The sequence below is a fragment of the Rhipicephalus microplus genome, unplaced genomic scaffold (genome assembly GCF_043290135.1).
Source record: "Rhipicephalus microplus isolate Deutch F79 unplaced genomic scaffold, USDA_Rmic scaffold_142, whole genome shotgun sequence".
Classification (NCBI taxonomy): domain Eukaryota; kingdom Metazoa; phylum Arthropoda; class Arachnida; order Ixodida; family Ixodidae; genus Rhipicephalus; species Rhipicephalus microplus.
This window is the reverse complement of record NW_027464713.1, coordinates 485,914-509,826: the sequence shown is the minus strand read 5'-3', so window position 1 is coordinate 509,826 and position 23,913 is coordinate 485,914. Positions and strand designations below refer to the sequence as shown.

At 50.1% G+C, this 23,913-nt stretch overlaps 1 long non-coding RNA gene across 1 annotated transcript; it reads right to left on the bottom strand.

Moving 5' to 3' along the window:
- Window positions 1-286: 286 nt before the first annotated feature.
- LOC142791135 (uncharacterized) lies at window positions 287-3,587 on the bottom strand. Its single transcript, XR_012890026.1, has 3 exons — window positions 2,968-3,587; window positions 1,920-1,999; window positions 287-325 (listed from the first exon to the last, which is right to left on the bottom strand). It is a non-coding gene; the product is annotated as an uncharacterized LOC142791135 (long non-coding RNA).
- Between the last annotated feature and the right edge of the window lie 20,326 nt (window positions 3,588-23,913).

Below are 23,913 nucleotides of genomic sequence, written 5' to 3'. Positions count from 1 at the left end.
GGGTGCTTCTAACACAAAAAGTGGACAATATTGAAAGGAAAATAAATGCTTTATTGTTCTTTTTATGAGGCGACGTGTGACCACACGTAAAAGTAGACTTCGCCACACCACAGCCAGCACTAAACAAACAGCATAATACATCAAAGGTTTTCTGCGTCATCCGTGGAAAAACAATCTTGAATTTCTAGCATAGGGCAGTCTTTGTCATCATTGGTGAGAGAAGGGCAACTTCTCCAATTCTGAAGAATTCAAGTTTCGCAGCTGGTGTTTCCATCAGGCTAGCGCAGCAGTACGTCACCGCAGGCATATGTGAAGCATCTCATTGCTGCAAGAAAAAAAAATAGAAGTGTGAGGTTAAACATGCCAGAATCAATTCATAACAATGAGTCACACACACTGCAGCAGCGCTTACATTCTAGGATGTCTACTGCAAAACGAAATGTGAAAAAAAGGAAGGTTCGGCCAAACGTTACTTGGCAAGCCATATAAATGCTGATGTGGTAGACGCTCTTCACATGATGTCTCAGACAGCAATACTCTGGAAGAAAATGTGCAGCACCTCAACAAGGCATATTTGTAGCAGTTAAAGATACCCTTAGGTTCAGTTAACTTGTTTCCTATACACAGCTGAGTGACATTTCTATGAGCCCATTCACCAATGGGCATTCTAAATGAGGTCATGTGTGTGGCAAATAACACGTACTGTCCGCTCATGTTAAAATGCTTATTTAGCTCGTGCACATAGTTGCTCTCGATTCTACTGTTCTATCATACGCTGCTGCGTCTTGAATTGTGCAATACCTGTAGGCACAAGCCAAGCATGCGAAGCCTGCTTGAAAGCAACCATTTGCAGAGGCTACATGATAATCTTCAGTATATTTCTTTGTACTTGACGCAAACGGCTGGACAAAACTATAGACAAATAAATGTCGAACGTGCTACCTTCAAAAAATGCTTTAAATTTAGAAAACTAGGGTGCATTTGTTCACTCGGTTGACGAGTCACAGCCACGAGATATGTAAACGAAGCAATATATCTTAAGGCATGCACAGATATTCTGATTCTTTGTTTGACAGTGTCGCAGATAGCTTGCCAATACATATATATTTGAGAGCAACAAGATGTGAAGCTTTTATTAGTTCAACGTCTTGTTGGTTCACAGCCAAACAGGTTACTGCTTGTTAGACAAATTGGAATAAGCACACCATGGTTTCCAAAAAAAAAAAAATCATTATTAGAAGTTAGCTCCCGGTGGGAATGTCTGCCTCTTTATTTTGTACTGCCTTCTACATGTGCCACAAATACATTTGTTGAGGATGTGCTACCAGTCAAGCCAAGATCGCATACTTGGTCAATGTGATGGAAATACAAACATTAGAAACACTGCCACCTCTAGTAAGAGCATAACACTTCAGTATCTTGGACTAGCAAAGAGGTGCACAAGAAAGTTAAGCCCACTCTTGCGGAACTTTGAACGCGAATATTTCAGAGTGGGGGAGGTCAACATGCTGTGGCACTTTTAAACCCACGAAACATCTGCAGAAAACAGGGTAAAGGCAAGTCAAGAAACGCTGTTATGAAGGCCTGCGCATGCACAGCTTTGTGAATCTAGGCCCAAGTGTTATGCTTTGTGCAAGCCGAAATCCATGTAAATAGGGAAAGCATACCTTTAGGAGTACCAGCGTAAACAAATCTTGGCAGTTGGCTTTTTAGTACAAACAGCAATCCCTGCAATGAAAACAAACTTTTTATCTTAACGGTAACAGTGTGAGCACACACACGGGCCAGCGGAGCCATGTCGAATTGTCAGTGCCAGTGTAACCATGTGGCATAATGAACTATTCTCTGGCCAACACATGCACAGTTTGCCCCTAAAAAGCGATGCTTTCATATACGTAGTACAAAAAGTCTGCACTTACCAAAATTCACTTGCTTTCTGTACTTTAGCATCGTTGGGAGCATCTTTATCTGCAGTATAACCAAACTTTGTGTCATATCCCTGAAAAAAAAGTAAAAGACATGCGTCAAATATTGTTTCATTTGGTAGCAGTGAAGTCAGGTTAAGAACAGCCAAGTGGGAATCAGCCTAATTATGTGCATGCGGCAAATCCCAAACGGCGTTATTGAGGTTGTCGAAATTTTCGTCGATTGGTATTAACGTCGATATGTGACTTCAACGGCATGCCAAGTTTTCACAGCGCATAAAGATTTCATGATGCAGAATAATGACAGCGCTAACGAGAACATACAGCATTTATGATTGTCTTTTACAATATTCAGTTTTGCTAAGGTTTTGCATCACTAAAGAAATCTGAAAATTTGGGTCATTCCTCCTCCAATTGTTCTGTCAATATGTAAACTGCTCGCTTGATGGTGCGCTTATAAAATAGTACGTTCAGCGCAGAGGTGAAGCAAGTGACGCAGTGATGTGGGCAGATTTTTTTTTTTTAGGCGTGCGGGGAGGGGGGGGGGGGGTCCGCTTATCTGAATAGGCCGGGCAAGCGAATATGGTCGTCAATTTGGGCTCCCTACGCCCGGCCTAAAAAAATTCTGTGCGCAACCACCTGGCTATGCCAGTGAAGTGATGCGACAATGATTTGTTCACTTACTGATTTACATACACTTTACATCTCTAAAAAATGCGGCCCAAGGCCCCAACACTCAGCCGTTAACATTACATAAAGCCAATGGTAGAAAAGTGCCAGTATGAATGCAGCTACAACCCCGCCCCAATGTTTTTTCAAGCGAGGTAGTGTTGCGGAAATGAACTTTTAACTGCAAAAGTACACTGGCACTGCAGTGGTGACAGGGGAAGCAAGAGGGTATGCAGGCGGTAATAGAGGTAATTTAGTCCGATTAGGCTAGCAATGGATACGGTGAATAAGAGCAAATCATTTCTCTTTCAATAGCGCAACCACTCAACAATGTATTGTAAGCGCATTAAATGTTGCTGGAAATGCCACTCACCTGCACGCTGATGCATGCACAGTCCTTTGTCCGACGAGCGAACAGGCTTGCAGATAGCTGAAGACGTGTTTACGATGTGTTTGTTCCACCCAGCAGCAAAATCCACAACTACTTCGCGCTCAATAAAGATAAATATACACTAACCTTCATCACGAATAAGTAGAAACGCAAATCTGCGACACACACACACGATCAAAACATCGCTCACAAGCTAGCACGTCCATGTGCTCGCCAACCACAGACCATATGAAAATGAGTAAGTAGTGCGAACGCGAACCTAGTTGCGCCGAAAAAAAAAAACGTCGAGCAGTGGCAGCACAGGCGTCAGCGCAAAAATTTCAGTGTGTTCTCCTAATACAATTATAAAAAAAAACTGAGGTACATTAAAACTCATAAATAAATATAAAAAGTTGAGTGTAATTTTTATTTAGTGCTAGTCAACATAAACACCGAATAAAAATTACTTTGTAACTTACATCGTTTGCTACGCTAGCGCCACACTTGTCGTGCGGGCGCAGATGGCGCAGATTTGTCATTCTGCCCTCAAACTACACGGTGAAGCGTGCTACTAAGTGTATGGCTGATGAGAAGCGCGTCTGGGTCAGCTTTTTTTTTTTTCTTCTCCGATATATCTGGGCGGGGGGGGGGGGGGCTCCTTATGCACGTGTTTCGGTGCTTGATCGACTTTGACGCCCTTACTTCGCGGACGAACGGCGTGTCTAGGCTTTTTTTATCGTTGTTTTGCACGTGTTTCGGCGTTCGGTCCGCTTTGACGTGCCAACTCTCCATTCTGCTGCTGCGTGTGTTAGGTATTTGCCGTACTGTATTCTCAGGCCTTCTGTGTTCAGCCAGCGCTGCTATCTTATTATCTACGGATGCTAAAATAAATCACTGTTTTGGTTTGGTGAAGTTTGGCACACAGAACCAACAATAATCTGGCCCATGAATATCAATGTGGGCGGCATGCATATTTGTGTGCGGTGTCCTGCCGGGGAGTAACCGTTGCGTGACGAGAGCATTTACAGCGGTTCCTCCTTCCGTTGCTCCCTTACAAACTTTAGGTGAATACAGTTGCTCCCCCATTCTCGAACAAGTCGGCCATCTTGTTCCGCTTGGTCTTTTCGGAGAGTAACAGTCGGTCTGAAGGAGTAAAAACAGCCGTTGCTCCCATTTTGGCCATTTTTGGCTTAGAGTGGAACATATCTTCAAAGCTATCAGCGCAAAGAAAAAAGCGACACACCACTCCCGGGAGGGCTCAAAACTTCAATTTTTCGGTTAACAGCCAAACGTGCTAGCCAATTGCGCCACGGAGACAGTCGTGCTCCACTCTCACCGCCGTCAGAACATTTCTTCAAAGTTATCAGCCTAAACAAAAAAAAGCGCCGCACCACCACCGGGTGGGCTCGAATCTCCAACCTTTCGGTTAACAGCCGATCGCGCTAGCCAATTGCGCCACGGAGACAGTCGTGCTCCACTCTCACCACCATCAGAACATATCTTCAAAGCTATCAGCGCAAAGAAAAAAAGCAACACACCACTCCCGGGAAGGCTCAAACCTCCAAGTTTTCGGTTAACAGCCTCACGTTCTAGCCAATTGCGCCATGGAGACATTCGTGCTCCAATCTCACCATTGTCAAAATATATCTCCAAAGCTATCAGCGCAAAGAAAAAAGAAACACACCACTCACGGGAGGGCTCGAAACTCGAACCTTTTGGTTAACAGCCGATCACGCTAGCCAATTGCGCCATGGAGACAGTCGTGCTCCACTCTCACCACCGTCAGAACATTTCTCCAAAGCTATCAGCGCAAAGAAAAAAAAAGCGACACACCGTCCCCGGGTGGTCTCAAACCTCAAACCTTTCGGTTAACAGCTAATCGCGCTAGCCAATTGCGCCACGGAGACAGTCCTGCTCCACTCTCATCACCATCAGAACATATCTTCAAAGCTATCAGCCTAAAGAAAAAAAAAGCGCCGCACCACCACCAGGTAGGCTCGAACCTCCAATATTTCGGTTAACAGTCGATCGCGCTAGCAAATTGCGCCACAGAGACAGTCGTGCTCCACTCTCACCACCATCAGAACATATCTTCAAAGCTATCAGCGCAAAGAAAAAGCGACACACCACTCCCGGGAGGGCTCGAAACTTCAATTTTTCGGTTAACAGCCGAACGTGCTAGCCAATTGTGCCACGGAGACAGTCGTGCTTCTATCTCACCACCGTCAGAATATTTCTCCAAAGCTATCAGCGCAAAAAAAAAGCGCCGCGCCACCACCGGTTGGGCTCGAACCTCCAACTTTTCGGTTAACAGCCGATCGTGCTAGACAATTGCGCCACGGAGACAGTCGTGCGCAACTCTCACCACCATCACAAAATATCTTCAAAGCTATCAGCGCAAAGAAAAAAGCAACAAACCACTCACGGGAGGGCTCGAAACTTCAGTTTTTCGGTTAACAGCCGAACGTGCTAGCCAATTGCGCCACGGAGACAGTCGTGCTCCAATCTCACCATCGTCAGAACATTTCTCCAAACCTATCAGCGCAAAGAAAAAATAGCACCGCGTCACCACCGGGTGGGCTCGAGCCTCAAACTTTTCGGTTAACAGCCCATCGCGCTAGACAATTGCGCCACGGAGACAGTCGTGCTCCACTCTCACCACCATCAGAACATATTTTCAAAGCTATCAGCGCAAAAAAAGCGGCACACCACTCCCGGGAGGGCTCGAAACTTCAAATATTCGGTTAACAGCCGAACGTGCTAGCCAATTGCGCCACGGAGACAGTCGTGCTCCTCTATCACCACCGCCAGAACATTTCTTCAGAGCTATCAGCCCAAACAAAAAAAAGCGCCGCACCCCCACGGGGAGGGCTCGAAACTCCAACCTCTCGGTTAACAGCTGATCGCGCCAGCCAATTGCGCCTCAGAGACAGTCGTGCTCTACTCTCACCACCATCAGAACATATCTTCAAAGCTATCAGCCTAAAGAAAAAAAAAGCGCCGCAGCACCACCGGGTGGGCTCGAACCTCCAATTTTTCGGTTAACAGCCGAACGTGCTATCCAATTGCGCCACGGAGACATTCGTGCTCCAATCTCACCACCGTCAGAACATTTCTCCAAAGCCAACAGCGCAATGAAAAAGAAGCGCCGCATCACCACCGGGTGGGCTCGAACCTTCAACCTTTCAGTTAACAGCCGATCGCGCTAGCCAATTGTGCCACGGAGGCAGTCGTGCTCCACTCTCACCACCATCAGAACATATCTTCAAAGCTATCAGCGCAAAGAAAAAAGAAACACACCACTCCCGGGAGGGCTCGAAACTCCAATTCTACGGTTAACACCCGAACGTGCTAGCCAATTGTGCTACGGAGACAGTCGTGCTCCACTCTCACCACCGTCAGAACATTTCTTCAGAGCTATCAGCCCATAAAAAAAAGCGCCGCACCACCACCGGGTAGGCTCGAACCTCCAACCTTTCGGTTAACAGCCGATCGCGCTAGCCAATTGCGCCACGGAGACAGTCGTGCTCCACTCTCACCACCATCAGAACATATCTTCAAAGCTATCAGCGCAAAGAAAAAAGCAACACACCACTCCCGGGAAGGCTCAAGCCTCCAAGTTTTCGGGTAACAGCCTAACGTGCTAGCCAATTGCGCCATGGTGACAGACGTGCTCCAATCTCACCACCGTCAAAATATTTCTCCAAAGCTATCAGCGCAAAGAAAAAAAAAGCGACACATCATCCCCGGGTGGGCTGAAACCTCCAACCTTTCGGTTAACAGGAAATTGCGCTAGCCAATTGCGGCACGGAGACAGTCGTGCTCCACTCTCACCACCATCAGAACATATCTTCAAAGCTATCAGCGCAAAGAAAAAAGCGCCAAGCAACCACCGGGTGGGCTCGAACCTCCAACTTTTCGGTTAACACCCGATCGCGCTAGACAATTGCGCCATGGAGACAGTCGTGCTCCACTCTCACCACCGTCAGAACATATCTACAATGCTATCAGCGCAAAGAAAAAAGCAACACACTACTCCCGGGAGATCTCGAAACTCCAACCTTTTGGTTAACAGCCGATCACGCTAGCCAATTGCGCCATGGAGACAGTCGTGCTCCACTCTCACCACCGTCAGAACATTTCTCCAAAGCTATCAGCGCAAAGAAAAAAAAGCGACACACCGTCCCCGGGTGGTCTCAAACCTCCAACCTTTCGGTTAACAGCTAATCGCGCTAGCCCATTGCGCCACGGAGACAGTCCTGCTCCACTCTCACCACCATCAGAACATATCTTCAAAGCTATCAGCCTAAAGAAAAAAAAGCGCCGCCCCACCACCGGGTAGGCTCGAACCTCCTATATTCGGTTAACAGCCAATCGCGCTAGCCAATTGCGCCACGGAGACAGTCGTGCTCCACTCTCTTCACCATCACAACATATCTTCAAAGCTATCAGCGCAAAGAAAAAAACAACACACCACTCCCGCGAGGGCTCGAAACTCCAACCTTTTGGTTAACAGCCGATCGCGCTAGCCAATTGCGCCACGGAGACAGTCCTGCTCGACTCTCATCACCATCAGAACATATCTTCAAAGCTATCAGCCTAAAGAAAAAAAAGCGCCGCACCACCACCAGGTAGGCTCGAACCTCCAATCTTTGGTTAACAGCCGATCGCGCTAGCAAATTGCGCCACAGAGACAGTCGTGCTTCACTCTCACCACCATCAGAACATTTCTTCAGAGCTATCAGCCCAAAGAAAAAAAAGCGCCGCATCACCACAGGGTGGGCTCGAAACTCCGACGTTTCGGTTAACAGCCGGTCGCGCCAGCCAATTGCGCCACGGAGACAGTCGTGCTGTACTCTCACCACCATCAGAACATATCTTCAAAGCTATCAGCCTAAAGATAAAAAAAGCGCCGCACCAACACCGGGTGGGCTCGAACCTCCAACTTTTCAGTTAACAGCCGATCGCGCTAGCCCATTGCGCCAGGAAAACAGTCGTGCTCCACTCTCACCACCATCACAACATATCTTCAAAGCTATCAGCGCAAAGAAAAAAAAGCGCCGCACCACCACCGGGTGGGTTCGAACCTCTAACCTTTCGGTTAACAGCCGATCGCGCTAGCCAATTGCGCCACGAACGCAGTCCTGCTCCACTCTCACCACCATCAGAACATAACTTCAAAGCTTTCAGACCGAAGAAAAACAACCGCCGCACCACCAAAGGGTGAGCTCGAACCTCAAACTTTCGGTTAACAGCCGATAGCGCTAGCCAATTGCGCCACGGAGACAGTCGTGCTCCACTCTCACCACCGTCAGAACATTTCTTCAGAGCTATCAGCCCAAAGAAAAAAAAGCGCCGCCCCACCACGGGGTGGGCTCGAAACTCCAACCTTTCGGTTAACAGCCGGTCGTGGCAGCCAATTGTGCCACGGAGACAGTCGTGCTCTACTCTCACGACCATCAGAAAATATCTTCAAACTATCAGCCTAAAGAAAAAAAAAGCGCCGCACCACCACCGGGTGGGCTCGAACCTCCAACTTTTCTGTTAACAGCCGATCGCGCTAGCCCATTGCGCCACTGAGACAGTCGTGTTCCACGCTCACCACCATCAGAACATATCTTCAAAGCTATCAGCGCAAAGAAAAAAAAGCGCCGCACCACCACCGGGTGGGTTCGAACCTCCAACCTTTCGGTTAACAGCCGATCTCGCTAGCCAATTGCGCCACGGAGACAGTCCTGCTCCACTCTCAGCACCATCAGAACATACCTTCAAAGCTTTCAGCCCGAAGAAAAAAAAGCGCCGCACCACCACCGGATGGGCTCGAAACTCCAACCTTTCGGTTAACAGCCGATCGCGCTGGCCAAGTGCGCCACGGAGAAAGTCGTGCTCCACTCTCACCACCATCAGAACATATCTACAAAGCTATCAGCGCAAAGAAAAAAGCAACACACCACTCTCGGGAGATCTCGAAACTCCAATTTTTTGATTAACAGTCGAACGTGCTAGCCAATTGCGCCACGGCGACAGCCGTGCTCCTCTCTCACCACCATCAGAACATTTCTTCAAAGCTATCAGCGCAAAGAAAAAAGCAACGCACCACTCCCGGTAGGGCTCGAAACTCCAACGTTTCGGTTAACAGCCGATCGCGCTGGCCAAGTGCGCCACGGAGACAGTCCTGCTCCACTCTCACAACCATCAGAACATATCTTCAAAGCTATCAGCCCAAAGAAAAAAAAGCGCCGCACCACCACCAGATGGGCTCGAAACTCCAACATTTCGGTTAACAGCCGATCGCGCTCCCAATTGCGCCACAAAGACAGTCGTGCTCCACTCTCACCACCATCAGAACATATATTCAAAGGTATCAGTGCAAAGAAAGGGGCAACGCACCACTCCCGGGAGGGCTCGAAACTCCAACCTTTCGGTTAAAAGCCGATCACGCTACCAATTGCACCACGGAGACAGTCCTGCTCCACTCTCAAAACCATCAGAACATATCTTCAAAGCTATCAGCGCAAAGAAAAAAGCAACGCACCACTCCCGGGAGGGCTCAAAACTCCAACCTTTCGGTTAACAGCCGATCGCGCTAGCCAATTGCACCACCGAGACAGTCCTGCTCTACTCTAACCACCATCAGAACATGTCTTCAAAGCTATCAGCGCAAAGAAAAAAGCAACACCACTCCCGGGAGATCTCGAAACTCCAATTTTTCGATTAACAGCCGAACGTGCTAGCCAATTTCGCCACGGAGACAGTCGTGCTCCTCTCTCACCACCGTCAGAACATTTCTTCAGAGCTATCAGCCCAAAGAAAAAAAAGCGCCGCACCACCACGGGGTGGGCTCGAAACTCCAACCTTTCGGTTAACAGCCGGTCGCGTCAGCCAATTGCGCCACGGAGACAGTCGTGCTCTACTCTCACCACCATCAGAACATATCTTCAAAGCTATCAGCCTAAAGAAAAAAAAGCGCCGCACCACCAACGGGTGGGCTCGAACCTCCAACTTTTCGGTTAACAGCCGATCGCGCTAGCCCATTGCGCCATGGAGACAGTCGTGCTCCACTCTCACCACCATCAGAACATATCTTCAAAGCTATCAGCCCAAAGAAAAAAAAGCGCCGCACCACCACCGGGTGGGCTCTAACCTCCAACCTTTCGGTTAACAGCCGATCGCGCTAGCCATTTGCGTCACGGAGACAGTCGTGCTCCACTCTCACCACCATCAGAACACTTCTTCAGAGCTATCAGCCCAAAAAAAAAGCGCCGCACCACCACCGGGTGGGCTCGAAAACCTCCAACCTTTCGGTTAACAGCCAATCGCGCTAGCCAATTGCGCCACGGAGACAGTCGTGCTCCACTTTCAACACCATCAGAACATGTCTTCAAAGCTATCAGCGCAAAGAAAAAAGCGACACACCACTCCCGGTAGGGCTCGAAACTCCAACTTTTCGGTTAACAGCCGATCGCGCTAGGCAATCGCGCCATGGAGACAGTCGTGCTCCACTCTCACCACCGTCAGAACATATCTACAAAGTTATCAACGCTAAGAAAAAAGCAACACACCACTCCCGGGAGATCTCGAAACTCCAATTTTTTGATTAACAGCTGAACGTGCTAGCCAATTGCGCCATGGAGACAGTCGTGCTCCATTCTCACCACCGTCAGAAAATTTCTCCAAAGCTATCAGCGCAAAGAAAAAAAAGCGACACACCATCCCCGGGTGGGCTCGAAACTCCAACCTTTCGGTTAACAGCCGATCACGCTAGCCAATTGCGCCACGGAGACAGTACTGCTCCACTCTCACCACCATCAGAACATGTCTTCAAAGCTATCAGCCCAAAGAAAAAAAAAAGCGCCGCACCACCACCGGGGGGGCTCGAAACTCCAACGTTTCGGTTAAAAGCCGATCGCCCCAGCCAATTGCGCCACGGAGACAGTCGTGCTGTACTCTCACCACCATCAGAACATATCATCAAACCTATCAGCGCAAAGATAAAAGCAACACACCACTCCCGGGAGGGCTCGAAACTCCAACCTTTCGGTTAACAGCCGATCGCGCTAGCGAATTGCGCCACAGAGACAGTCCTGCTCCACTCTCACCACCATCAGAACATATCTTCAAAGCTATTAGTTCAAAGAAAAAAAAGCGCCGCGCCACCACCGGGTGGGCTCGAAACTCCAACCTTTCGGTCAACAGCCGATCGCGCTAGCCAATTGCGCCACGGAGACAGTCGTGCTCCACTTTCAACACCATCAGAACATATCTTCAAAGCTATCAGCGCAAAAGGAAAAAGCAACACACCACTCCCGGTAGGGCTCGAAACTCCAACCTTTCGGTTAACAGCCGATCGCGCTGGCCAAATGCGCCACGGGGACAGTCCTGCTGCACTCTCACCACCATCAGAACATGTCTTCAAAGCCATCAGCCTAAAGAAAAAAAAAGCGCCGCACCACCACCGGGGGGGCTCGAAACTCCAACGTTTCGGTTAAAAGCCGGTCGCCCCAGCCAATTGCGCCACGGAGACAGTCGTGCTGTACTCTCAGCACCATCAGAACATATCATCAAACCTATCAGCGCAAAGATAAAAGCAACACACCACTCCCGGGAGGGCTCGAAACTCCAACCTTTCGGTTAACAGCCGATCGCGCTAGCGAATTGCGCCACAGAGACAGTCCTGCTCCACTCTCACCACCATCAGAACATATCTTCAAAGCTATTAGTTCAAAGAAAAAAAAGCGCCGCGCCACCACCGGGTGGGCTCGAACCTCCAACCTTTCGGTTAACAGCCGATCTCGCTAGCCAATTGCGCCATGGAGACATTCGTGCTCCAATCTCACGATTGTCAAAATATATCTCCAAAGCTATCAGCGCAAAGAAAAAAGAAACACACCACTCACGGGAGGGCTCGAAACTCGAACCTTTTGGTTAACAGCCGATCACGCTAGCCAATTGCGCCATGGAGACAGTCGTGCTCCACTCTCACCACCGTCAGAACATTTCTCCAAAGCTATCAGCGCAAAGAAAAAAAAGCGACACACCGTCCCCGGGTGGTCTCAAACCTCCAACCTTTCGGTTAACAGCTAATCGAGCTAGCCAATTGCGCCACGGAGACAGTCCTGCTCCACTCTCATCACCATCAGAACATATCTTCAAAGCTATCAGCCTAAAGAAAAAAAAAGCGCCGCACCACCACCAGGTAGGCTCGAACCTCCAATATTTCGGTTAACAGCCGATCGCGCTAGCAAATTGCGCCACAGAGACAGTCGTGCTCCACTCTCACCACCATCAGAACATATCTTCAAAGCTATCAGCGCAAAGAAAAAGCGACACACCACTCCCGGGAGGGCTCGAAACTTCAATTTTTCGGTTAACAGCCGAACGTGCTAGCCAATTGTGCCACGGAGACAGTCGTGCTTCTATCTCACCACCGTCAGAATATTTCTCCAAAACTATCAGCGCAAAGAAAAAAAGCGCCGCGCCACCACCGGTTGGGCTCGAACCTCCAACTTTTCGGTTAACAGCCGATCGTGCTAGACAATTGCGCCACGGAGACAGTCGTGCGCAACTCTCACCACCATCACAAAATATCTTCAAAGCTATCAGCGCAAAGAAGAAAGCAACAAACCACTCACGGGAGGGCTCGAAACTTCAGTTTTTCGGTTAACAGCCGAACGTGCTAGCCAATTGCGCCACGGAGACAGTCGTGCTCCAATCTCACCATCGTCAGAACATTTCTCCAAACCTATCAGCGCAAAGAAAAAATAGCACCGCGTCACCACCGGGTGGACTCGAGCCTCAAACTTTTCGGTTAACAGCCCATCGCGCTAGACAATTGCGCCACGGAGACAGTCGTGCTCCACTCTCACCACCATCAGAACATATTTTCAAAGCTATCAGCGCAAAAAAAGCGGCACACCACTCCCGGGAGGGCTCGAAACTTCAAATATTCGGTTAACAGCCGAACGTGCTAGCCAATTGCGCCACGGAGACAGTCGTGCTCCTCTATCACCACCGCCAGAACATTTCTTCAGAGCTATCAGCCCAAACAAAAAAAAGCGCCGCACCCCCACGGGGAGGGCTCGAAACTCCAACCTCTCGGTTAACAGCTGATCGCGCCAGCCAATTGCGCCACAGAGACAGTCGTGCTCTACTCTCACCACCATCAGAACATATCTTCAAAGCTATTAGCCTAAAGAAAAAAAAGCGCCGCAGCACCACCGGGTGGGCTCGAACCTCCAACTTTTCGGTTAACAGCCGATCGCGCTAGCCCATTGCGCCACGGAGACAGTCGTGCTCCACTCTCACCACCATCAGAACATATATTCAAAGCTATCAGCGCAAAGAAAAAAAAGCGCCGCACCACCACCGGGTGGGCTCGAACCTCCAACCTTTCGGTTAACAGCCGATCGCGCTAGCCAATTGCGCCACGGAGACGGTCCTGCTCCACTCTCACCACCATCAGAACATATCTTCAAAGCTTTCAGCCCGAAGAAAAAAAAAGCAACACACCACTCCCGGGAGGGCTCGGAACTACAATTTTTCGGTTAACAGCCGAACGTGCTATCCAATTGCGCCACGGAGACAGTCGTGCTCCAATCTCACCACCGTCAGAACATTTCTCCAAAGCCAACAGCGCAATGAAAAAGAAGCGCCGCATCACCACCGGGTGGGCTCGAACCTTCAACCTTTCAGTTAACAGCCGATCGCGCTAGCCAATTGTGCCACGGAGACAGTCGTGCTCCACTCTCACCACCATCAGAACATATCTTCAAAGCTATCAGCGCAAAGAAAAAAGAAACGCACCACTCCCGGGAGGGCTCGAAACTCCAATTCTACGGTTAACAGCCGAACGTGCTAGCCAATTGTGCTACGGAGACAGTCGTGTTCCACTCTCACCACCGTCAGAACATTTCTTCAGAGCTATCAGCCCATAGAAAAAAAAGCGCCGCACCACCACCGGGTAGGCTCGAACCTCTAACCTTTCGGTTAACAGCCGATCGCGCTAGCCAATTGCGCCACGGAGACAGTCGTGCTCCACTCTCACCACCATCAGAACATATCTTCAAAGCTATCAGCGCAAAGAAAAAAGCAACACACCACTCCCGGGAAGGCTCAAGCCTCCAAGTTTTCGGTTAACAGCCTAACGTGCTAGCCAATTGCGCCATGGAGACAGACGTGCTCCAATCTCACCACCGTCAAAATATTTCTCCAAAGCTATCAGCGCAAAGAAAAAAAAAGCGACACATCATCCCCGGGTGGGCTCAAACCTCCAACCTTTCGGTTAACAGCTAATTGCGCTAGCCAATTGCGGCACGGAGACAGTCGTGCTCCACTCTCACCACCATCAGAACATATCTTCAAAGCTATCAGCGCAAAGAAAAAAGCGCCAAGCAACCACCGGGTGGGCTCGAACCTCCAACTTTTCGGTTAACAGCCGATCGCGCTAGACAATTGGGCCATGGAGACAGTCGTGCTCCCCTCTCACCACCGTCAGAACATATCTACAAAGCTATCAGCGCAAAGAAAAAAGCAACACACTACTCCCGGGAGATCTCGAAACTCCAACCTTTTGGTTAACAGCCGATCACGCTAGCCAATTGCGCCATGGAGACAGTCGTGCTCCACTCTCACCACCGTCAGAACATTTCTCCAAAGCTATCAGCGCAAAGAAAAAAAAGCGACACACCGTCCCCGGGTGGTCTAAAACCTCCAACCTTTCGCTTAACAGCTAATCGCGCTAGCCAATTGCGCCACGGAGACAGTCGTGCTCCACTCTCACCACCATCAGAACATATCTTCAAAGCTATCAGCGCAAAGAAAAAAAGGCCACGCCACCACCGGGTGGGCTCGAACCTCCAACTTTTCGGTTAACAGCCGATCGCGCTAGACAATTGCGCCATGGAGACAGTCGTGCTCCACTCTCACCACCGTCAGAACATATCTACAAAGCTATCAGCGCAAAGAAAAAAGCAACACACCACTCCCGGGAGATCTCGAAACTCCAATTTTTTGATTAACAGCCGAACGTGCTAGCCAATTGCGCCACGGAGACAGTCGTGCTCCACTCTCACCACCGTCAGAACATTTCTCCAAAGCTATCAGCGCAAAGAAAAAAAAGCGACACACCGTCCCCGGGTGGTCTAAAACCTCCAACCTTTCGGTTAACAGCTAATCGCGCTAGCCAATTGCGCCACGGAGACAGTCGTGCTCCACTCTCACCACCGTAAGAACATTTCTCTAAAGCTATCAGCGCAAAGAAAAAAAAGCGACACACCATTCCCGGGTGGGCTCAAACCTCCAACCATTCGGTTAACAGCTAATCGCGCTAGCCAATTGCGCCACAGAGACAGTCCTGCTCCACTCTCACCACCATCAGAACATATCTTCAAAGCTATCAGCGCAAAGAAAAAAGCGACACACCACTCCCGGGAGGGCTCAAAACTTCAATTTTTCGGTTAACAGCCAAACGTGCTAGCCAATTGCGCTACGGAGACAGTCGTGCTCCACTCTCACCGCCGTCAGAACATTTCTTCAGAGTTATCAGCCTAAACAAAAAAAAGCGCCGCACCACCACCGGGTGGGCTCGAATCTCCAACATTTCGGTTAACAGCCGATCGCGCTAGCCAATTGCGCCACGGAGACAGTCGTGCTCCACTCTCACCACCATCAGAACATATCTTCAAAGCTATCAGCGCAAAGAAAAAAGAAACACACCACTCACGGGAGGGCTCGAAACTCGAACCTTTTGGTTAACAGCCGATCACGCTAGCCAATTGCGCCATGGAGACAGTCGTGCTCCACTCTCACCACCGTCAGAACATTTCTCCAAAGCTATCAGCGCAAAGAAAAAAAAAGCGACACACCGTCCCCGGGTGGTCTCAAACCTCCAACCTTTCGGTTAACAGCTAATCGCGCTAGCCAATTGCGCCACGGAGACAGTCCTGCTCCACTCTCATCACCATCAGAACATATCTTCAAAGCTATCAGCCTAAAGAAAAAAAAAGGGCCGCACCACCACCAGGTAGGCTCGAACCTCCAATATTTCGGTTAACAGCCGATCGCGCTAGCAAATTGCGCCACAGAGACAGTCGTGCTCCACTCTCACCACCATCAGAACATATCTTCAAAGCTATCAGCGCAAAGAAAAAGCGACACACCACTCCCGGGAGGGCTCGAAACTTCAATTTTTCGGTTAACAGCTGAACGTGCTAGCCAATTGTGCCACGGAGACAGTCGTGCTTCTATCTCACCACCGTCAGAATATTTCTCCAAAGCTATCAGCGCAAAAAAAAAAGCGCCGCGCCACCACCGGTTGGGCTCGAACCTCCAAATTTTCGGTTAACAGCCGATCGTGCTAGACAATTGCGCCACGGAGACAGTCGTGCGCAACTCTCACCACCATCACAAAATATCTTCAAAGCTATCAGCGCAAAGAAAAAAGCAACAAACCACTCACGGGAGGGCTCGAAACTTCAGTTTTTCGGTTAACAGCCGAACGTGCTAGCCAATTGCGCCACGGAGACAGTCGTGCTCCACTCTCACCACCATCAAAACATATCTTCAAAGCTATCAGCGCAAAGAAAAAAGAAACACACCACTCACGGGAGGGCTCGAAACTCGAACCTTTTGGTTAACAGCCGATCACGCTAGCCAATTGCGCCATGGAGACAGTCGTGCTCCACTCTCACCACCGTCAGAACATTTCTCCAAAGCTATCAGCGCAAAGAAAAAAAAAGCGACACACCGTCCCCGGGTGGTCTCAAACCTCCAACCTTTCGGTTAACAGCTAATCGCGCTAGCCAATTGCGCCACGGAGACAGTCCTGCTCCACTCTCATCACCATCAGAACATATCTTCAAAGCTATCAGCCTAAAGAAAAAAAAAGGGCCGCACCACCACCAGGTAGGCTCGAACCTCCAATATTTCGGTTAACAGCCGATCGCGCTAGCAAATTGCGCCACAGAGACAGTCGTGCTCCACTCTCACCACCATCAGAACATATCTTCAAAGCTATCAGCGCAAAGAAAAAGCGACACACCACTCCCGGGAGGGCTCGAAACTTCAATTTTTCGGTTAACAGCTGAACGTGCTAGCCAATTGTGCCACGGAGACAGTCGTGCTTCTATCTCACCACCGTCAGAATATTTCTCCAAAGCTATCAGCGCAAAAAAAAAAAGCGCCGCGCCACCACCGGTTGGGCTCGAACCTCCAACTTTTCGGTTAACAGCCGATCGTGCTAGACAATTGCGCCACGGAGACAGTCGTGCGCAACTCTCACCACCATCACAAAATATCTTCAAAGCTATCAGCGCAAAGAAAAAAGCAACAAACCACTCACGGGAGGGCTCGAAACTTCAGTTTTTCGGTTAACAGCCGAACGTGCTAGCCAATTGCGCCACGGAGACAGTCGTGCTCCAATCTCACCATCGTCAGAACATTTCTCCAAACCTATCAGCGCAAAGAAAAAATAGCACCGCGTCACCACCGGGTGGGCTCGAGCCTCAAACTTTTCGGTTAACAGCCCATCGCGCTAGACAATTGCGCCACGGAGACAGTCGTGCTCCACTCTCACCACCATCAGAACATATTTTCAAAGCTATCAGCGCAAAAAAAGCGGCACACCACTCCCGGGAGGGCTCGAAACTTCAAATATTCGGTTAACAGCCGAACGTGCTAGCCAATTGCGCCACGGAGACAGTCGTGCTTCTCTATCACCACCGCCAGAACATTTCTTCAGAGCTATCAGCCCAAACAAAAAAAAAAGCGCCGCACCCCCACGGGGAGGGCTCGAAACTCCAACCTCTCGGTTAACAGCTGATCGCGCCAGCCAATTGCGCCTCAGAGACAGTCGTGCTCTACTCTCACCACCATCAGAACATATCTTCAAAGCTATCAGCCTAAAGAAAAAAAAAGCGCCGCAGCACCACCGGGTGGGCTCGAACCTCCAACTTTTCGGTTAACAGCCGATCGCGCTAGCCCATTGCGCCACGGAGACAGTCGTGCTCCACTATCACCACCATCAGAACATATATTCAAAGCTATCAGCGCAAAGAAAAAAAAGCGCCGCACCACCACCGGGTGGGCTCGAACCTCCAACCTTTCGGTTAACAGCCGATCGCGCTAGCCAATTGCGCCACGGAGACGGTCCTGCTCCACTCTCACCACCATCAGAACATATCTTCAAAGCTTTCAGCCCGAAGAAAAAAAAAGCAACACACCACTCCCGGGAGGGCTCGGAACTCCAACTTTTCGGTTAACAGCCGAACGTGCTATCCAATTGCGCCACGGAGACATTCGTGCTCCAATCTCACCACCGTCAGAACATTTCTCCAAAGCCAACAGCGCAATGAAAAAGAAGCGCCGCATCACCACCGGGTGGGCTCGAACCTTCAACCTTTCAGTTAACAGCCGATCGCGCTAGCCAATTGTGCCACGGAGACAGTCGTGCTCCACTCTCACCACCATCAGAACATATCTTCAAAGCTATCAGCGCAAAGAAAAAAGAAACACACCACTCCCGGGAGGGCTCGAAACTCCAATTCTACGGTTAACAGCCGAACGTGCTAGCCAATTGTGCTACGGAGACAGTCGTGCTCCACTCTCACCACCGTCAGAACATTTCTTCAGAGCTATCAGCCCATAAAAAAAAAGCGCCGCACCACCACCGGGTAGGCTCGAACCTCTAACCTTTCGGTTAACAGCCGATCGCGCTAGCCAATTGCGTCACGGAGACAGTCGTGCTCCACTCTCACCACCATCAGAACATATCTTCAAAGCTATCAGCGCAAAGAAAAAAGCAACACACCACTCCCGGGAAGGCTCAAGCCTCCAAGTTTTCGGTTAACAGCCTAACGTGCTAGCCAATTGCGCCATGGAGACAGACGTGCTCCAATCTCACCACCGTCAAAATATTTCTCCAAAGCTATCAGCGCAAAGAAAAAAAAAGCGACACATCATCCCCGGGTGGGCTCAAACCTCCAACCTTTCGGTTCACAGCTAATTGCGCTAGCCAATTGCGGCACGGAGACAGTCGTGCTCCACTCTCACCACCATCAGAACATATCTTCAAAGCTATCAGCGCAAAGAAAAAAGCGCCAAGCAACCACCGGGTGGGCTCGAACCTCCAACTTTTCGGTTAACAGCCGATCGCGCTAGACAATTGCGCCATGGAGACAGTCGTGCTCCACTCTCACCACCGTCAGAACATATCTACAATGCTATCAGCGCAAAGAAAAAAGCAACACACTACTCTCGGCAGATCTCGAAACTCCAACCTTTTGGTTAACAGCCGATCACGCTAGCCAATTGCGCCATGGAGACAGTCGTGCTCCACTCTCACCACCGTCAGAACATTTCTCCAAAGCTATCAGCGCAAAGAAAAAAAAGCGACACACCGTCCCCGGGTGGTCTCAAACCTCCAACCTTTCGGTTAACAGCTAATCGCGCTAGCCAATTGCGCCACGGAGACAGTCCTGCTCCACTCTCACCACCATCAGAACATATCTTCAAAGCTATCAGCCTAAAGAAAAAAAAGCGCCGCCCCACCACCGGGTAGGCTCGAACCTCCTACTTTCGGTTAACAGCCAATCGCGCTAGCCAATTGCGCCACGGAGACAGTCGTGCTCCACTCTCTTCACCATCACAACATATCTTCAAAGCTATCAGCGCAAAGAAAAAAACAACACACCACTCCCGCGAGGGCTCGAAACTCCAACCTTTTGGTTAACAGCCGATCGCGCTAGCCAATTGCGCCACGGAGACAGTCCTGCTCGACTCTCATCACCATCAGAACATATCTTCAAAGCTATCAGCCTAAAGAAAAAAAAGCGCCGCACCACCACCAGGTAGGCTCGAACCTCCAATCTTTGGTTAACAGCCGATCGCGCTAGCAAATTGCGCCACAGAGACAGTCGTGCTTCACTCTCACCACCATCAGAACATTTCTTCAGAGCTATCAGCCCAAAGAAAAAAAAGCGCCGCATCACCACAGGGTGGGCTCGAAACTCCGACGTTTCGGTTAACAGCCGGTCGCGCCAGCCAATTGCGCCACGGAGACAGTCGTGCTGTACTCTCACCACCATCAGAACATATCTTCAAAGCTATCAGCCTAAAGAAAAAAAAAGCGCCGCACCAACACAAGGTGGGCTCGAACCTCCAACGTTTCAGTTAACAGCCGATCGCGCTAGCCCATTGCGCCAGGAAAACAGTCGTGCTCCACTCTCACCACCATCACAACATATCTTCAAAGCTATCAGCGCAAAGAAAAAAAAGCGCCGCACCACCACCGGGTGGGTTCGAACCTCTAACCTTTCGGTTAACAGCCGATCGCGCTAGCCAATTGCGCCACGAAGGCAGTCCTGCTCCACTCTCACCACCATCAGAACATAACTTCAAAGCTTTCAGCCCGAAGAAAAAAAACCGCCGCACCACCACAGGGTGAGCTCGAACCTCCAACTTTCCGTTAACAGCCGATAGCGCTAGCCAATTGCGCCACGGAGACAGTCGTGCTCCACTCTCACCACCGTCAGAACATTTCTTCAGAGCTATCAGCCCAAAGAAAAAAAAGCGCCGCCCCACCACGGGGTGGGCTCGAAACTCCAACCTTTCGGTTAACAGCCGGTCGTGCCAGCCAATTGTGCCACGGAGACAGTCGTGCTCTACTCTCACGACCATCAGAAAATATCTTCAAAGCTATCAGCCTAAAGAAAAAAAAAGCGCCGCACCACCACCGGGTGGGCTCGAACCTCCAACTTTTCTGTTAACAGCCGATCGCGCTAGCCCATTGCGCCACTGAGACAGTCGTGTTCCACGCTCACCACCATCAGAACATATCTTCAAAGCTATCAGCGCAAAGAAAAAAGCAACACACCACTCCCGGGAAGGCTCAAGCCTCCAAGTTTTCGGTTAACAGCCTAACGTGCTAGCCAATTGCGCCATGGAGACAGACGTGCTCCAATCTCACCACCGTCAAAATATTTCTCCAAAGCTATCAGCGCAAAGAAAAAAAAAAGCGACACATCATCCCCGGGTGGGCTCAAACCTCCAACCTTTCGGTTCACAGCTAATTGCGCTAGCCAATTGCGGCACGCAGACAGTCGTGCTCCACTCTCACCACCATCAGAACATATCTTCAAAGCTATCAGCGCAAAGAAAAAAGCGCCAAGCAACCACCGGGTGGGCTCGAACCTCCAACTTTTCGGTTAACAGCCGATCGCGCTAGACAATTGCGCCATGGAGACAGTCGTGCTCCACTCTCACCACCGTCAGAACATATCTACAATGCTATCAGCGCAAAGAAAAAAGCAACACACTACTCCCGGGAGATCTCGAAACTCCAACCTTTTGGTTAACAGCCGATCACGCTAGCCAATTGCGCCATGGAGACAGTCGTGCTCCACTCTCACCACCGTCAGAACATTTCTCCAAAGCTATCAGCGCAAAGAAAAAAAAGCGACACACCGTCCCCGGGTGGTCTCAAACCTCCAACCTTTCGGTTAACAGCTAATCGCGCTAGCCAATTGCGCCACGGAGACAGTCCTGCTCCACTCTCACCACCATCAGAACATATCTTCAAAGCTATCAGCCTAAAGAAAAAAAAGCGCCGCCCCACCACCGGTTAGGCTCGAACCTCCTACTTTCGGTTAACAGCCAATCGCGCTAGCCAATTGCGCCACGGAGACAGTCGTGCTCTACTCTCTTCACCATCACAACATATCTTCAAAGCTATCAGCGCAAAGAAAAAAACAACACACCACTCCCGCGAGGGCTCGAAACTCCAACCTTTTGGTTAACAGCCGATCGCGCTAGCCAATTGCGCCACGGAGACAGTCCTGCTCGACTCTCATCACCATCAGAACATATCTTCAAAGCTATCAGCCTAAAGAAAAAAAAGCGCCGCACCACCACCAGGTAGGCTCGAACCTCCAATCTTTGGTTAACAGCCGATCGCGCTAGCAAATTGCGCCACAGAGACAGTCGTGCTTCACTCTCACCACCATCAGAACATTTCTTCAGAGCTATCAGCCCAAAGAAAAAAAAGCGCCGCATCACCACAGGGTGGGCTCGAAACTCCGACGTTTCGGTTAACAGCCGGCCGCGCCAGCCAATTGCGCCACGGAGACAGTCGTGCTGTACTCTCACCACCATCAGAACATATCTTCAAAGCTATCAGCCTAAAGAAAAAAAAAGCGCCGCACCAACACAAGGTGGGCTCGAACCTCCAACGTTTCAGTTAACAGCCGATCGCGCTAGCCCATTGCGCCAGGAAAACAGTCGTGCTCCACTCTCACCACCATCACAACATATCTTCAAAGCTATCAGCGCAAAGAAAAAAAAGCGCCGCACCACCACCGGGTGGGTTCGAACCTCTAACCTTTCGGTTAACAGCCGATCGCGCTAGCAAATTGCGCCACAGAGACAGTCGTGCTTCACTCTCACCACCATCAGAACATTTCTTCAAAGCTTTCAGCCCGAAGAAAAAAAACCGCCGCACCACCACAGGGTGAGCTCGAACCTCCAACTTTCCGTTAACAGCCGATAGCGCTAGCCAATTGCGCCACGGAGACAGTCGTGCTCCACTCTCACCACCGTCAGAACATTTCTTCAGAGCTATCAGCCCAAAGAAAAAAAAGCGCCGCCCCACCACGGGGTGGGCTCGAAACTCCAACCTTTCGGTTAACAGCCGGTCGTGCCAGCCAATTGTGCCACGGAGACAGTCGTGCTCTACTCTCACGACCATCAGAAAATATCTTCAAAGCTATCAGCCTAAAGAAAAAAAAAGCGCCGCACCACCACCGGGTGGGCTCGAACCTCCAACTTTTCTGTTAACAGCCGATCGCGCTAGCCCATTGCGCCACTGAGACAGTCGTGTTCCACGCTCACCACCATCAGAACATATCTTCAAAGCTATCAGCGCAAAGAAAAAAAAGCGCCGCACCACCACCGGGTGGGCTCGAACCTCCAACCTTTCGGTTAACAGCCGATCTCGCTAGCAATTGCGCCACGGAGACAGTCCTGCTCCACTCTCAGCACCATCAGAACATACCTTCAAAGCTTTCAGCCCGAAGAAAAAAAAGCGCCGCACCACCACCGGATGGGCTCGAAACTCCAACCTTTCGGTTACCAGCCGATCGCGCTTGACAATTGCGCCACGGAGAAAGTCGTGCTCCACTCTCACCACCATCAGAACATATCTACAAAGCTATCAGCGCAAAGAAAAAAGCAACACACCACTCTCGGGAGATCTCGAAACTCCAATTTTTTGATTAACAGTCGAACCTGCTAGCCAATTGCGCCACGGCGACAGCCGTGCTCCTCTCTCACCACCATCAGAACATTTCTTCAAAGCTATCAGCGCAAAGAAAAAAGCAACGCACCACTCCCGGTAGGGCTCGAAACTCCAACGTTTCGGTTAACAGCCGATTGCGCTGGCCAAGTGCGCCACGGAGACAGTCCTGCTCCACTCTCACAACCATCAGAACATATCTTCAAAGCTATCAGCCCAAAAAAAAAAGCGCCGCACCACCACCAGATGGGCTCGAAACTCCAACATTTCGGTTAACAGCCGATCGCGCTCCCAATGGCGCCACGGAGACAGTCCTGCTCCACTCTCACCACCATCACAACATATCTTGAAAGCTATCAGCCCGAAGAAAAAGAAGCGCCGCACCACCACCGGGTGGGCTCGAACCTCCAACCTTTCGGTTAACAGCCGATCGCGCTAGCCGATTGCGCCACAAAGACAGTCGTGCTCCACTCTCACCACCATCAGAACATATCTTCAAAGGTATCAGTGCAAAGAAAGGGGCAACGCACCACTCCCGGGAGGGCTCGAAACTCCAACCTTTCGGTTAAAAGCCGATCACGCTACCAATTGCACCACGGAGACAGTCCTGCTCCACTCTTAAAACCATCAGAACATATCTTCAAAGCTATCAGCGCAAAGAAAAA